General features: G+C 39.9%; 1 long non-coding RNA gene across 1 annotated transcript in view; it reads right to left on the bottom strand.

Moving 5' to 3' along the window:
* LOC122798801 overlaps positions 1-17,859 on the bottom strand; it is a 183,646-nt gene that overhangs the window by 21,044 nt on the left and 144,743 nt on the right. Inside the window, exon 3 of the long non-coding RNA XR_006364304.1 lies at positions 10,429-10,611. This is a non-coding gene — a long non-coding RNA (uncharacterized LOC122798801). The remainder of the gene's footprint in view (positions 1-10,428; positions 10,612-17,859) is intronic.

Raw genomic sequence — 17,859 nt, 5'->3', positions numbered from 1 at the left:
CCAAATCCAGCTCCAGACAAGTGACAAGTGGAGTACCTCAGGGTTCAGTCCTGGGACCACTCTTGTTTGGCATCTACTTCTCTGAAGTATAGGCCAACACTAAGGGACTCTGGATAACAAAGTTCACAGATGACTGCAAACTGGGAGCCATTATTGAATCCCCAAATTATGTGGATACTCTACAAAAGGGCCTTACAGAAACAGATGCTTGGTGCAAGAGCCATGGGCTCAAGCTCAATGCCAAGAAATGTATAGTTATCCCCTTTGGGAAAAAGCATGTACCCGTGAATTACCACATAGGTGGCCATACACTAAACACCAAAAGTGTGATAAGAGACTTAGGGACACAGGTGGACAGTGTTCTCACCTTAAATAACCACATCACCATAACAGTCAGGAAATCCTTCTATGTGGCACACCTGATCACTAAGGGATTTTCATCCAGAAAAATGGAGGTCATTGTCCCTCTGTACTCATCCGTCATTAGACCCAGTATAGAATTACAACGCCCCATTTGGTATGTATATTTGAAGACTTCTGCAACAACTGGAAAGGCCACAGAAATAACTCACTAAAAGAATCACAGGCCTAAAGCAGATGCCCTACGCTGACCACCTTAAAAAAACTCCAGCTATACTCTGTCGCATATCGTCTACTCAGAGGCGATCTCTGCTTAACATACAAGGCCATGTCAAACCCAGAGCTGTTGGACATGCTACACTTAAAGAAATCCCAATTCTTCAGAGCCACACACTCCAGGGATCTAATCCTTGTCATCACAATAAACAAAACATGCTGGAGGGATAGGTTCCTGACCCAGAGACTCCCCAGACTCTGGAATAGATTGCCTATACATGTCAAGCAGTGCCGCTTTGGCCCTCTTCAAAAGGAACCTTGATGATTGGATGGGAGAAAGGAAATTCACCCTGGGGATCACGTCAGTCACCCTGCTAGACAGGGTCCAGGGAAGTAAATAGTGTAGGAAGAAACAGCCACGGAATTGTTATGGCTAGGCTTGTATAGGCCCTAGGGCCGAAAGCCTAGTACCAACCTATGAACCTATGATAACACCTAGAAGTTTTGTATGGGAGACAATTTCAATGGGAATCTTATTCTGACTGACAATAGAGAAGGAATTTTTTTCAATAGAAGTATTTTTAGATGGGACAAATATCATGATTTTGGTTTTGGATGCATTGAGAGCAAGGTGATTATTCAGCATCCAAGACTCTGTACAAGAGAAGGCATCTTGTGTTAGTTGCATGAGCTTGGGGAGAGATTGAGCATAGCAAATTGTTGTGGAATCATCCTCGTATTGGACAAGTTTGGTATTAGGAATGCACAGATGAAAATTATTAATGAAGATGTTAAAAAGTACGGGGCCCAGTATAGAGCCTTGTGGAACACCTGTTGGAGTGTGAAGGAAGGAAGAGGTACTATTGTTTCACTTTACGGCTTGTTGTCTATTAGAAAGGTAACTGGAAAACCAGTTAATAGAGGAGGGGGAGAGATTGAGAAGATGGAGTTTTGACAATAGAAGGTAGTGAGAAACAGTATCGAAGGCCTTTGATAAGTCTCGGAGAAGGGTAGATACAATGTTGCCAGTCTCGGGTACAGTTGATGATATAAAGGAAGGACAGAAGGGCAGTGGTAGTACTATGTCCAGGTCTAAATCCATGTTGAGATGGAGAAAGAAATTGATTGTCTAGGAGGTAAGGAAGGAGTTGCAAGAGTATGCATTTTTCAAAGGCATTTGAGATAGGGGACAAGATGGCTATACGACAAAAGTTGGAGATTTCAGTATTGTTGCCTCCTTTGTGGAGGGGAATGCTGAATGCTTTCTTCCAGAGGAGGGCTACATAGGATTCTTGGATTAAACAGTTGATACGTATGGTGATGGGGAGGGCTAAGCCATTGGCAGCTAGCTTGAGAAAGTTAGATGGAAGGTTGTTTGGGGCATGAGAGCATGGTTTTAGTTTTAGTAGAAGTTTTTTATGGTGTGGGTGGCCGCGGTGGCACAGTAGTTAGCATTGCAACCTCACAGCATGAGTTTTCCGGTTCGATCCTCTGCTGGGGTGCCTTCTGTGTGGAGTCTGCATGTCTTCCCTGTGGTCGTGTGGGATTTCTCTGGGTGCTACAGTTTCCTCCCACATCCCAAAGACATGCTGTAGGTGGACTGGACACTCTAAATTGGCATTAGTTGTGAGTGTGTGCCTTCTGTAGAAGACTGGGTGCTGGGCTGGCACCTCGACACCATAAAACTCCATTGCCAATCATGAGCGGACAGGTGATCCTCTGTGGTGACCCCTAACCGGGAAAAGCTGAAAGAAGAAGAAGTTTTTTATGGTGTGTAGAGAGAGACAGGTTATATGGTAAAGGGTGGAGATGAGTAATGTTGATGTCAGTGGGACTAGAGTTGAGGGTGTGAGATGAGGGTGGAGAAGTGTTATTGGAGAGTGATGTGGTGAGCTTGGCTATTGAATCAATAAGGAAAAGTTGAACTGGGTAGCTAAGATATGATTTGGAAAGTTAGTGTCAGGGCAGTGATTGTCTTTTTTGCCAGGAGAGAGGAGAGCAGATATACTGTTCCATATACTGTTCCACAATTTTTGAGGTTGGATCTGTGACTGTTTTGAAGCTTGGAGTAGTAGGACTTTTTGTCTAAAGCAATTTGTTTTTTCACTTTATTATGAAGTTACTTATATTCTGTAAGGATGTTAGGTGTTTTAGATTTAAGGTAACGCTTCCAAGATTTATCTCTGAGATGCATGAGTGTAATAGTTGCTTTATTTAGCCAAGGGTGGATATGGTTCTGATTCTTTTAGTTCTAGTGGGAGCAAAGCTATCTACTAGGTTATTGAATGTAGCATTAAAGTATGTGACAGCATCAAGAGGGAGGGTTTTTACATGATTCTAGTTTATATGTTTTAGTGACTGAGAGAAAGATAGAGGGTTGAAGTTTTTTAGGGTACAAGTTATGTTGTAGTTGTGAAGATGGAGGCGGGATGCTGAGTGATGAGCAAAGGCAGGGAGATGATCATTGAGGGAGTTGGGTAGGGTGCCATTGTCAGAAATGGAGTTGGGGTGAGAAACTAATATCTAGTCCATAATACTACCAGAGTTATCTTTATTAAATCTGGTAGACGAGGTAATTATTTGGGTGCAGTTGTATAGGTTTATATTCTAAGGTGATGGAGGTGATTGAATAGAAGTCCAGTTTATATTTATATCACCTAAGAGTATAGTTTTATTGCTTATATTGGATGATAACCAAGAGAGAATATCTTCAAGAATGGGGATGTCATTTCCTGGTGGGCAGCTATACATATGTTTTTATGGTTATTAATTTTTAGGAGGGCCAGGGTTAGTTCAGCTGTTGTGAACTGGGGTATGGGCTTGGTAAAGTGTGTCACTGTTAGGGAGGAGGAGAAAAGTAGGGCTACTCAACCACTTTTCTTTAGAGTTCTGTCATTTCTTATGATCTGGTATTTAGGAGGGGTAATTTCGGAATCTTTTATTTGGGGTTTTAGCCATGTTTCAGTGATAGAGAGAATGTCAGGGTGGTAAAGGGATAGCCAGGCATGAAGGGTAGGAAGTTTATTGCATAAAGTTTGGGTGCTAATGGTAGCAAAAAGGAGAGATTTATGGTGAGAGAGTGAGGAAGACAAGTTTGGGTTAGAAGCATGGTTGTCTGAGTGTCCAGGATTAGGATGTATATCGCCAGAGAGGAGGAGAGAGATTAGCTGAAGTGAGAAGGAGGCAAGGTCTTTAGAGTCTTTGGAATTGGAGTTAAGATCAGGGTAGCTGGAGAGGTATGGATTGTGAGGGATTGATACTGTATTACAGATATCAGGAATAATCTTTACAGGAGAGAGTCATTATAGTAATAGAGGTGAGGAGAGATATAAGTTGAGAGGTGAGATTCTTTTAAGGCATGTATTGAAGTTGTATGAAAGAGAGGGGAACAAGAAAAGTCAGGTAGTCTGGTAAGATAGAGTAGGCAGGAGAGGAGGAAAGGTAGACATATTAATAGCAGAGTATGTGTAGGTCTGATTTGTGTGGTAGTGTAAGGTTACAGTATGCAGTGAGGAAGTGCAGAGGGGAGAAGGAATTAGCAGAAGGTAAAGTGGTGTGTGATCTTTGGTAGTAAGAGTGGGGAAGGAAGAAGGGTAAGAATAGGTAAGGGGAGGGCCCTGGGTAGTGGAAACAGGAGGGGATAGTGGATGAGGAGGTAGGTGGGGATTTAGATAGGCTGAATGCTAGAGGGGGTGTGGTTTTTGGAGATACATGTGTAAAGGCACTGGGTAGGGTTGGAATTGGGGCAGGGTATGGGAGTGGAGTGAGCTTGTAGGGTGAATGTTACTGGCAGAGTTGAGAAGGAGGAAGGAGCAGAAGAGACCAACAAAAATAATCAGTGATACAGGCACTCGAGCACTCAAAGGTACTGACAAGCTCGGAGGTATATTACTTACGAGTTAAGGTTTGGTCTAATTCAAGGAGAATTGAACAGGTGTGACAATTGTGCAAAAAACAATGGGAAAGGACAACAGGCCTTAGATTTGCAGGGAAAAAATATTGAATGTTGCCTAATATAATGGGTGGGAATATCACACCACCTAGTGGCGTGCCTGAGAAAAGTAAAATGCAGAATCTACCAATTACAGGGAGTGAAATGGCTGGGGGAAGAGATTTGGGAAAAGGGACTGCTGCAGAACTGCTAGTGTGCATGCTGTGGGTTAGCAATATAAACACTTTAAAAATAAGCTTTAACAAAAAGTATTGCACATACACAGAGATGGAGGGGTTATTTTTCAGAATATCCCTGGATGTCTTCTTTGTGGAGGTATGATCCTCAGTCTAAATGGAGCTGTAGAAGGGGAGTTTTAGTTATTTTAAGTGTAATCAGGATTGTAAATGTGTGCTGCTGTTCTTTTTCTTTCTCCCTTCTCTCTTCTTGTTCAGTTTTATGAAATGTAGGTACTGCAATGTAAAAAAAAGCTTATTTAAAAGAGCATGTGATTTTTCTCATTCTTACATGGTGGAATGACTGTATTAAGGACCTTAGATTGATTTAGTAACAAGATTTAAGAGAAAGCAAGTAAATGAAAAAGAATATTGAATATTATGAGGCATTTTTTCTAGCAAATGAATGTATGCTTAGTAGCAATTATGTATCTCACCTTTATGTCTCCATGGAAACAATCTGATAAAGAGAAATTAACTGGTTCTCATGTCTCCATGGAGACAATATGATAATGAGAAATTGACTGCTTCTCATTGTCTCCATGGAGACAATCTGATAAACAGAAATTGGTTACAGTCTGATAGAGAGTGATTGGCTGGGGAACAAGAAAAGAGAAACTGACTAGGAAATAATGTTCTCTGAAAGCATTCATGGGTTTTCCCAGCTGGGAGAGCTATAAAGATAAGAGAAAAACAGTTAGCAATTAGTAGAAGCACAGGTAGCACCATGTGTCTTAGCATGAATAACCTTTCTTTTATGTTAACTCAAGTCTGTGAGTGTGGCTGTCAGTTTGTGACATTTGTTTCTATTAGGAGGGTAAAACTTCAGTATTTGAAGATGTACATAGCTTTGTCAGTCAGTATTCAATTAATAAGTTTTAGGGGTATTTGGGGTTTGTTTTGTTGTTTGAGGGCTTTCAATAAAACAAAATATTTTGTAAGATGTGACATAGGCTAAATGGATATGACAAGAAAAAATTATATAAAAGTTCAGCCAGTATATACATGTAACACAAAAGCTGGAAATTGTCATTTAACAAAAAGGTGTTATACATAAAAGGTTGGAATAATAATTTTTAATACAACAATGCTTTCTATAATGTCTTTAAATGTCAATAGTGTCTCGGAGAAATACAAAAAAGAAAGAATAGTGAATTATATTAAAAATGTAGAGTGCAAGTAGCTATGTTACAGGAGACACTAAGAAAGAACTGAACATATGAATTTGATAATGAAAGATATTTAGGATCAGAAAAAATGGAAAGTGCCAAAAGTAACTAATAAACAAGTTAATAAACACAATGGTCCAACCAGTCCCAAAACTCGACCAGTTAGACCATTGTGCTTATTAACTTGTTTAAAGGTTTTTAGGATGGTTATTCGGCGGAATACCTACGACAAAGGAAAAGAGGGTTACTTAGATTAATTGCAAGAGCAGCTCCAATAGTGATAGACGAGGATAAAAAAGATAATAATGGCAGATTTGTAGTGCCAAGGGGCTACTGGCAAGGGAGGAATATTGCACTGGCATGTCTTTATATTCCACCTAAAACTGCTACAGTGGAGTTTAAGAAAAATTCTGGGAGAAATAATCAGTGTTCAGCAAGCAATATTACTTATAGGTGAGAACTGGAATTTGATTTGCAGCAAGTGAAGATTTGTCTGGTGGGCTCAGAAGGGAAAGTATAACAAAGGAAGAAGAAATTTATACAAATATTTTGCATGAAAGATGTGAATTCAGTAATAGGAGTGTATTTACATATTTTCCCCAAGATATAGAAACTGTGCTAGGCTAAACAGAATTTACATTTCACAGGAACATGTGCATTTAATTGAAGGTCTTGATACGCACCCAATAACTATTTCAGATCATGAGCCAATAATGACTAAAATAAAAACACAGGGCAATAAAAATGAGACACTGTTGCTTTCCCACCTATCTGTTGAAAAGAGAGGATTTTAAGGAGTGGGTAGTGGAGATTATTCAGGAGCTATTCAAGAGGATATAAATTACCTCTGAAAATATAGCTAGGGAGTGGGATAAAATTAAGGTGGAGTTTAAAAAGTAGGGTGAAAATAAAAGAAAGAGATGGTTAAGAAGTAACAAGAATTATTCAGAGGGGCTGACAATTGCTAAAGTATTGCAGAATAGGGGGAATCTCACAGAACAAGAAGAGGATCAACTGCAGAATGCGAAGCAGAAAATTAGGGATTACTTCAATAATATACACGTCTTTAGTGCTGTTAAGCAACTGTTTTTGATAATAACAGTAGAACACAAAAACTTTTAGCACAACGACTCAGGCAACAGAAAGTAGAAAGGGCTGTCACCAAGCTTAGGGAGCCTATAACAAGGAAGGTAACGAGATTCTGTAGAGGCATTACAAATATTTCAGAAATTCTATGGAAGTCTGTATAAAACAGACAAACATGAAAATGAAACAATACAAATGGAAATGTTTATGAAAGAGTTAAATATGCCAAGATTAGTGGTAGATGAGGCTCAATTACTAACAGTTAAGATAGGAGAAGATGAGATAAAATTGTGATGTATAACCAATCTACTGGAAAGTCACCAGGAATAGATGGTATTCCTTTGGAAGTTTGAAAGCTAGGAGGGGAAACAACTGATAAAGATCTGGAAGGTTTGTTTAACAGTATTTTAAGAGAAGTACCATCCATACATCTCAACCTCTTAGTGCTAAAAATTTGGACATAGCCTGACAAAATGGGGGGGGCAAAGGAACACAAAAAGGGACAGATTGTAAATATTGCTCTTATAAACTTAGAAAGTTGTTAGAATAACCGAGTGTGTGTTAACATGTTTTTTTCTGAAGGATTTGAAGTCTAAAACCCAAATGTATGTCATTATTTACTGGGTTCAATCACCAGATCATCACAGTGATTTGCCAGAAAATCACAAATGCATGAGGAGCAAACCAAAAATCTGAGGCAAAAATCTGGACATTCTGTGAAAATCTGGACAGTTGAGAGGTATGGTACCAACATCCTGGAAGAAAGCATTGGTAGCTACGTATAATACTGAAAGAGGGTAAAGATCCACCAGATCTAGCTTCATACAGGCCCATTTCAATACTAAACCTTGATTATAATGTCTTCATGACTATAATGGGTAAAAGAATGCCAAATGTAATGTCAACATTGATAGATATGGATCAGTGTGGTTTTGTGAAGGGGAGGCAAACGTTTGACAACATTAACAGAACAATGATGATCCAGAGGGAAGCAGACTATAAGAAAATACTGATGTTGTTGGCGGGTCCTGATGCAGAGAAAGCATTTGACACAGTAAGCCTGGGCTTTATGAGCAGGGCAATGGAAGCATTTGCATTTCCTGAAAAGGCTGATTAGGAGGATATATGAGGGACCAGAGGTAAAAATTAAGTGGGTAGGGTCCTCTCAGATAATTTCTGCTTGAGCAGAGAAACCAGGCAGGGGTGTCTCCTTTCCCCTTTGTTATTTGTATTATATTTAGAACCACTGACAATGAAAATAAAGGACCTAGAAATTCCAGGATATAATTGGTATGTAGTCAAGAAAAGCTGGTTCTGTTTGCAGATGGTGTTATTTTATACCTGACAAAACCGGAAAGAGGCATTACAGTGTTGTGGAACTTTTTGAGACAATTTCAAATCTTTTCAGGATACAAAATTAATGAAGTTAAAACAAACGCAATAGCAGTAAATTATGTACCTACACATGAACTGGTTTGCCAATATCCATATTTATAGGGACATGATAGAATGATGCACTTAGGAGTATGGATTAAAAATAATTCTGGTGTGGCAGTTAAGGACATGTGAGAAAAGACTAAACAAAAGATAATGCAAAAACTGAGAGAATGGAAGCTGTGTTATATGGATACGGATACAAGCAGTTAAAATGTTTTTAGTCCCATTAGTCTTATATCCAGTTCAGACATATTGTAATCAACCAGAGGAAACGTTGTAGATAACAATAAAGACCTGAAGGACTGGGGCAATAGTTAAGTGGGATAAGCTGATTCTTCCAGTAGAACAGGGCAGATTGGGATTACCCCATTTGAAGGGCTATTTCAGAGCTACACAGTTAAGGCTCCTATACATAGCACAAGCCAAAAACTATAATTCAAAGTGGAAAGGGATGATGATGTAAAAGGGGGAGACCGGGAATTTGGATGTAGACCTTTAAGGAGAATAACAATAATCATACAGAATATTATATCCATAAAGCAGCAGAAAGTATCCTAAGAACTAAGACACTAAGAGATTCTGCCAGTAGGTATGACTGCAATTAGGGATATGGAAAATAGAAAAGAGGGGCTGGAATTTATTGGAGGAAACTTGGCAAGGAACCAAGGTATTGGGAGCAGATAGATAGAGAGGGAAAGATGATAGAATGGCAAGACATCAAGAATTTATTTGGACTTCAGGTTAGAGATTGCCTTCCTATCAAAGACTGATATCAGAGTACAGGCAAAGAGAAAGAAATAGGATGGTCCTAAACAAAAGACCCACACTGGTAGAGCTTTATCAAAGGAATAATTAGATCACATAAAATCTTGCATGATAACTATAAGAATCAGAGGAGGTTAGAAAGGAGTGGGAAGAGAAATTGGATAAGCAATTCCCAAAGAAACAATGGGAGCATGTATGTATGCCTCTCAAATATGCAACAAAATCTAGAAGATTTAGGACTTTTACTTGGAAATGTTATATAGATAGTTTTAAACTACAGTTAGACTCCAGAGAATGTTTCCTCAGGAAGACAGCAAATTTTGGAGGTGTGACAAGGAAGGAAGAGGTCATTTGGAACATGTTTTCTGGGAGTGTGGTGAGTTGGTGGACTTTAAGGATTCCCTGAAGGATGCGCTGTCAGAGATGCTGGGTGTGATGAGGGAGATGAGTTTTCTGAGCTATGATACAGAATTGGAATTGTCTAGACATGGTAAGGCCTTGCTGTGTCTAATAATGGTGGCTGACAAAAAAGCAATTACTATAAAATGGAAATCAAAATGTAAACCAGCTATACTAGAAGTAGTGAATATAGTAACAGAGATAACTGGGATTGGGAACTAGGATTGTTATGGCTTAGGCTTGTATAGGCCCATTGAGATGTTTAGAAAAGGGTAGGGCAAGCTACATAGGAAAAATGGGAATTGTGGGAACAATACATACAGGGGAGGAATGAGGTTTAAAAGAAGGCAGGACTTAAATGAGCTATGTAATGTTTGACTGAAAATGATTGGGTAGATTATAAGTGATGTATAATGTTTGCAAATGGGAGTTCATCAATATGGTTTGCAATATAACATGCTTGCAACTAGGACTGTGTCAGTGTGGTTTGCTTTAATTTATATAAATGTATGATTGCCTATGTCATAAGTGATGGCTTAATAAAGATGCTTCTTGTTTAAAAATATGGCGGGAATTGAATAATTTACATAATGTTGCTTAGGGTATATGATATATAACAATATATGTGAAGTATAATGTTTGTAAATGTGAACTTGTTAAAATAGTTTGATTACTTTTGTATAAATGTAAATTTGCATATGTCACAAATGATAATTCAACAAAGGTGTTTAAAAAAATAAATATCTGCAGCAAATCCCCACATCTGGTTGGGGGTGAAAAAAAACACATTTTACAATTGCTTAAGGCACAGCAAAATTAAACTCAATACCTTAAAGCTGTTTCTTGATTCATCTTTCTTCTTGGTAGATAACAATTGATTATCCGATGACTCCTCTTCCATAGCCAAAGCCACCACCGCCACCATAGCCAGTTGCTGCCATGTTTATATCATTTCCTGGGACTATTTGTGAGGCAGTTCTACTAACAAGTTGGATGATGTCTTGCTCCAGACCTGTTAACAAGATAATGTCAAAAACAGTTCAGTGATGAAATACATTTGTTTTGTTGACTTTCTTCTTAAAACATGTAAGCTGCATTCATTCAACATTTCAACAACAGAATGACAGATACAGATTGTTGAAAAAAATGTATTCACTTTGTTAAATTTTCATAAACAATGCTATTTAAATCTCAAACTGATTTTATCCTAGATTCGGATTCCAGATTGGCAGAATAGACAACAAAAATAACAGAACACACTACTCCAGCTCTCTCAGAAACACTGTAGAGTAATAAAGCTCAAACCAATGTCTGTTGCTTTGGGTAAAAATAGTCATCAAGATCATGTTTGTTATATCATCAGTTATGAAAACAATATCCCCAGGATTCACGAATCCTCCGTGTAAGACTAAATTAGTCTTACACGGAAACTGCAGCCTAAGAGTAAGACGTCAGCGTGCCATGCATATTCATGAGGGCACGCTGCCTCAACTCTAAGGCTAACACAGAGCGTGCACGAGTGCAGGGGGCGTGTCGGACTGCCGAGCAGTCCAAAAATCCATGCCCCTGCAAGTCTCTCAATTGGGAAATGTCAACTGACATGAGCGAGTCCGCTCAAATGTGTACATACCCAACACTACACTCCCCCACATTCTAAACCCCTGTACAATTATAAAATGTAAAACTTCTATTTTTTTTTTTTTATTATTCCCGATATAGCTGCCTGTATTTGCATGGGTTTGCCCATTGCATAGCTACAGTTAGCAGTTTAGACATCAAAGAGGATAATAAGAAACTTATATGCAAATTAAGCCAAATAGCATAGTGGTAGAGCCTTCGCACAAAGAGGAGGCATTCCTGGTTCAAGTCCCACCATTCCCCTTTCTATTTTCTGTTGGAAATCTGTATATAAAAATAATTCCTGACCTTTATCTTTTAAATTTTAGTAAAAAGCATTGAAATGGCCTATGTAGTAGTGAACAATATTTTATATATATATATATATATATATATATATATATATATATATATATATATATATATATATATATGAAGGTGAATTGGTTATGCATACTGATGAGTGCATAAGTAACGTATCTTAAGCAATGTGAAGCACTGCTAAGCAATGTTTACCAGTATTAAGCACATTTAAGTATAATTGCTCATAGCTTAGCACTGCTTTAACTAACGCATTGGCTTTGCATGGAGCTGCGCACCGCGCTAACTAGTGCAACGTCGAGCAACGTAGAGCACCGTAGAGCAACGTTGGGCAAAGTTGGCTAAACACAGCCACACCTCCTAGCCGGTCTGGCCAGTAGTAAAATAAAAAGCAATGACAGGCCTTGAACCCGGGCTACTGTGCACCATAATCACAGTACTAAACCACTAAGCCATGACAGCTTTTCATATGCATGCATTTTCAACACACACATACATATCAATGGAAGTTTACCCATTGCTAAGCAGGTGTGCTTTCAGCTGAGATTTTTCAAAACCGGCCAATCACAAATAAGTGTGGGAAATGAGGCATATTTAAGCTCCATAGGCGGGAATACTTGCCATAATTGGTTGTAGCTCCCATCTGCATTCAGCATGGCCGGTGTTGGAGAGGGCTCTCGATTTTGAGTGCTACGTTGGGGCATTGAGGAGTCAAAAGTAATGGTTTGGCTCCTCGTCCATAATCATGATGAGAGACACCTGCAGGGCCAGTTCCAGGGCACTGAATACAAAGCAGAAGCCTGGAACCGTCTAGCACATGATCTCACCAGTGCCACAGGCGTCCCTCGGACTGGTGAGCAGGTCATACACCACTACTCAGACCTGAAGAGATGCAAGGAGGACTGACTGAACCAGTGGGTACAGGAGGCCCGTGGGATGGAAAATGCCCCACTACTGAATAGGTAGCCATGGAATGAAGTATGTAAGAATTGCTATTGTAGTCTATATTATGAATAGGTATGTCTCAATATCACGTCATTTACTTCACAGCTGCAGGTGTCCATGCTGCGAATCAGCAAGCCTGTGCAGATAGGCTGCTAAGGCTGTGCCACCAGGCAGGATAGTAATTATTCTGCATGTATTGTTATATAAAATAAGTGAGAGAGCCTGAAAAAAAGTGTTGTAGCCCAATAATAAAGGTATAAAAAGTCTTAAATAACTTCTCTTCATGTACTGTTATGTAAAATAAGTGAGAGAGCCTGAAAAAGAGTGTTTTAACCCATTAATAAAGGTATAATAAGTCTTGAATAATTTCTCTGCATGTACTGTTATATAAAATAAGTGAGAGAGCCTGAAAAAGAGTGTTGTAACCCATTAATAAAGGTATAATACGTCTTGAATAAGTCTTCTGCATGCACTGTTATATCAAATAAATTAGAGAGCCTCTAGAAAAGTGTGTTATGTAATTAATAAAGGTATAATTCCTGGAGTGTGTCCGTGTCACTTTCTTCGATATGTTGTTGTACTCTTGCATTATAACAATAGTACTGTTGTATTAAGCGCTGTCAACCCACACTTGGGTAGGCCCATATAAAGTGAATGAAGGGAGTGCCAGTAGCTGTTAAGCATATTTACAGTCCTCAACTGTTGGTTCATGCCCAGCATGTACAGGTTAATCTGGCACATGAGTAGCTCGCTATTGTGATTCCCCAGAAATGTCAGTGTGCTGCTAGAAATGTAGGAGGCTGTTAAAATATAACTGATAATGTCACCTGAACACATCTAGATATGTAGATATATAAATATAAATATAATATATAAATACGTAGCAGTAACATCTGCATCCTGGACAGTTTGTATGTCAGATACAGGTCAGGTATATAAAGAACTAGTAAAACCATTTTCACAATTTAACGGACATTGCCTAGTGTAATAATATATGTAGAGGATATATACCTGCAGTCAATAGGAATGTAGTGTAAACTATACGTATTTTTAAGTTGTTAATGTTGGTATCTTTTTACACCCTACTGTATGTGCATAAACAATGCAATTCCACACCTCAATGGGTATGTCTAATCTCAAAACATTTGTTGGGACTTATGTCCTATTGATTTATAAATATCTGCATTTACTTTGGTGCATGTGCCCTGTTCAAATACCACAATCTTGGTGGCCTGTTGCCACCAATCAATCCTGCATGCTGTTGGAATGTCCACTGTTGTTCTATATATATGCATGTGTTATGCTTCCTGTTCAACTGTTGGAACTCTGGTGTTTTGGGTTAATGGGAATACTACTGCATGCTGTTACAACTAATTTGGAATGCTGTTGGCTGTTACCAACCCATATTGTCATTAAATCCTCCTAAACATAGAATGTATGGGAAGGCCAGTCCCAGTGGACCCACCTGTCTCACCTCAGCTGGCGATGGCAGTTGGCACCAGCAGGTCTGGTGCCCAGCCCAGGACCTCCTCCTCCATTGGGCCTGTGCCACCTTTGGGTGGAAGAACTGCAGGGGATGGGGCTCATCCCCCCGTGCAAGTGTGGGTGGAGGAGGGCCACTTCTCACCCTCTGAACGGTCCGGGCTGTGGTGCGTAGGGAGATCCAGCGTTCTGTCACTGATCCTCTATGCCAGCTTGAGGCACGAGTGACGCGACTCATGGGTGAACCTGCCCCTCCTACGCAGCCCCCAGCACAGCCACCCTCTGAGCTGTGATGGTGCAGTGGGGACTGCCCATGGATGGGGATCTCAGTTTCACTGTTGCCATCTGTGGGCTCATGGGCTTGCGGTTTCCAAACATCCTTCCCCGTCAATGTTGTTCACCCCCAACATGTGTCATATTCCGCCCCTGTATGCGTCTTGTTTGTCCTGTCTGTTTACCTCCCCAACCTACCTCCCCAAATATACCTACATCCCCTACCCCACATTCCACTCTCACCTGGAAAAAAAAAAAAGGACAATCTGCTCCAAAAAAAAAATGACATCCCATACTTAGCTTCCCATTTTGCACACATGTCTGCTGGACATATAAAATGTAATTTAATTGGCAGTACAACATACTTTGTTGTCCTCACCCCTCTCTCAGGGGTGGAAGGTTTCATATTTCCCTCCAAAATAATTGCACATGCACAGCTGTTGCTGTAAAAGCAATGGGCAGCTATGGTCCTTCCCTACACCCGTCCTGCACATCCCGAGCTGTTTTCCCTACTGTCTTTCCCTCTTTATGCCCCCTTTTTCACCACTTTCCTATCTCCCCATTTTCTTTTCTTTCAAAGAAATGAGCATGAGGGTTAGCGGGAGTAAGCACTTTTAAGCAGTAGTTAGCAGGTTTGCACGAATGTGCGCTTGTGTGCGCTTAGCTAAGTATTGCTGAGCTTCGGGCAAACCCATGCAAACCCGCATACAACTGCTTAAAAGTGCCTTAGTCACCCTGCATGTGAGGGCCCTTGTTCTGCTCAGCAGCAAAAAAAACCACCACTGTCAGTCTCAAACCCCAGACCTTGGACACAGTAGACTGCATGAAGTACCACTAAGCCACAGTAGATATACCTTAGGTTATTGCTGAAATAGATATATCATGCATCAGAATGAGTGAATGTAAAGGAAAAATTGGAAAGACATAACACAAAACCTGTTCTGTGGAACTTTACCAGCAGTTGTTGTGGAATTGCATGACATGACTGTGATAAGAAAACCAGCCATTCTAGCAGGAAATAATGTTACAGCAGCACTTTACAACCCCCACACAGTATCATAGCAGGACAAACAGTGGCATATCTGATTAGGGCAGAGGACATACATACCAACTGTGACTACATTTCAGGGATGTCCCTGATTTTGAAACATATGTTAGCTGTGTCTCTCTGAATCCCTCTGAAAAGTACTGACATTAGGCAGAAAGGTGGGGTATTACACTTAATGAATAATGACAATATGTAGGAGTTAGACACCGCTTGTACTTCAGAAAAGGTGTAGTAATCCATATGCACTGGTTCTCTTGAAGTCTCCACTTACTGTCTCTAATATTTTGATGGTGTACCTCACTTTTACCTTCCTTTACCTCACTCTGTTCAAATATGTACCTGAGTGTTTCACAGGCCTGGCCGAGGCAGAAACACACAGGCATATCAGCTTTTCTGCTGTTACACACTGTGCAAATAGCTTTGGAAGGAGTTCCACAAGCATACCCTTATGTAGGAGTACAACACTGAAATACCAAAGGATGTAGTCATGTACTGGTAGCAAATGACTGTAACAATGCCATTGTATCAATGCTGAAAAGACCTGTGCATTGCACAGACAGAGAATAACAGCCTACCATATGGCTACCATCTGGACAGGTCCACAGATGGGAGCTATGCAGACAGACTACTTGCCTTGCTAAACTAACACGTACACAACAACCCTTTAAGTCCAGCAAGATAACATTCACACAATAATACATAATGCTCTCTGTGTGTCTGCATCCCTACCCAAATGTACAATATACCTGTGTGCTCAGGGTCTACCAAGGATGTAGGTAGGCATACTCAGTACCCCAATTGTTTAGTTTTCTTGATCATCCTGTGCTAATGTCAACAATAAAAAGCACAAACTGTGCAGAAGTGAGTACATTAATATTCACAGTATAGCAGTTCACAAACAGTTCATGTGCTAAATGAATACATCTCAATAACTACTTTTGTATGGCAGTTAATGGTATAAGTAGAAAATAAACTACATACTCCCATGTATCTTGTGTTAGCATTTGTAGGGGTGAGTACAATTCTACACTGACAACTGTGTACTAGAAGTGGCAACATTCAGGTCTGAGTACAACATTTAAATCACTGGCTACACCCCCTAGCTTCAGATATAAGAACTATACCAACCTTCTGACTTAAACAACGGTGTCCACAGCAAACAAGCATGGGCCCCACTTTGGAAAACTGAAAGGGCTATGCCTACCTGACTTAGCAATTTATAGCATTGGGTTGCTATGACAGTGAGTACTGTAATTACCACACAGCAGGCTGCATGCAATTACCAAATGGTGGCCACCAATTGGTGCAGAGGCCATCACATGCACATGTGCAGATACCTATAAAAGCAGGCTGTACTTGCTGCCCACACATGCAATCATTCCATGAGAGAGAGAGAGAGAGAGAGAGAGAGAGAGAGAACGTAATACTACCAACTCATATAAAGGGAAGGTACGTAACAGATATGTATTTACTGGAATGTAGTAGATGTATTTGAAGAGTACTCTACATACTTTTAAACATCCATATGTGGCAGTATGTATGTATGCACAGATGCCCTGCATAACTACTGCCATGGACAAATCAGTGTGTAGCTGTGTGCAGTGGGACATAACTGTGACATATGTAGCTTAGCATTAAATGTCAAACATCTGATCCATGTTATCTGTGTTCTGTACAGTAGTGTGGACAATGGCTGTTTGGGGGAGTAGCGCATAAAGCTATATAAACATGGATGTGACAGAGTAACACATACATGATAGTCATATTAACATGTAGCTTAGCATTGGCAACTGCTATACCAGGCTAGTATGCTAATCTAGCATTTGCAGCTATATATACACCCTCTAATATTACTGTGTGCTCATATGTGACACCTGTTCATGTTGCAGCAAGGCCCAACAGGTCAGCCGTGAGGTCCAGGTACTTACAACACTGTGGACCTTGTGTGTATATGGCACACGCATATGGAGAGATATATCTGTGTCAGCTATATTAGCATCTGTACATGTGCATAGAGCAAGGGACATACTGCAACTGTTTGTGAAGGGTGGTCATATATATGCTGGTGAAGGTTGTTATGTGCATATTTATATGTAGGTTGTAGTGTGTAGCAAACAAGACAGCATACAGTGCTGGTATATGACGTGGTGGTTAAACGCTGTGGGTATGATTTGTTAGGTTTGCAGTGTTGCAGCCAGTGAGGCCTGCTAAAGCTACATGGGCTGAGAACACCTTCAATGCATTTCGCACAAGACTGTGCAATATTATTACATAACTGTATACCTCACATCCTTAACATAATTGATATTCCCACCATGAAAGGTGGACTGTATATGTGCCTATATGTATATCTATATGTACATCAATGGATGTTTATATGTATATGTGTATATATCTATATATATATATATATATATATATATGTAGAGAGAGAGAGAGTCATATTTACTGTGACAGATGCCTGGTGGCAAAGCCATGGCCTCAAAGCTCAATGTCGGAAATGCATTGGCATCCCTTTCAGTAAAAACTCTGTACCCATGAACTACCACATAGGTGGTAGTCTACTTAACACCG

This window comes from Protopterus annectens, chromosome 3.part1, assembly GCF_019279795.1.
Source record: "Protopterus annectens isolate FY-2018-M chromosome 3.part1, PAN1.0, whole genome shotgun sequence".
In the NCBI taxonomy this organism is placed as follows: domain Eukaryota; kingdom Metazoa; phylum Chordata; order Ceratodontiformes; family Protopteridae; genus Protopterus; species Protopterus annectens.
This window is presented reverse-complemented; position numbering and strand designations above follow the sequence as displayed.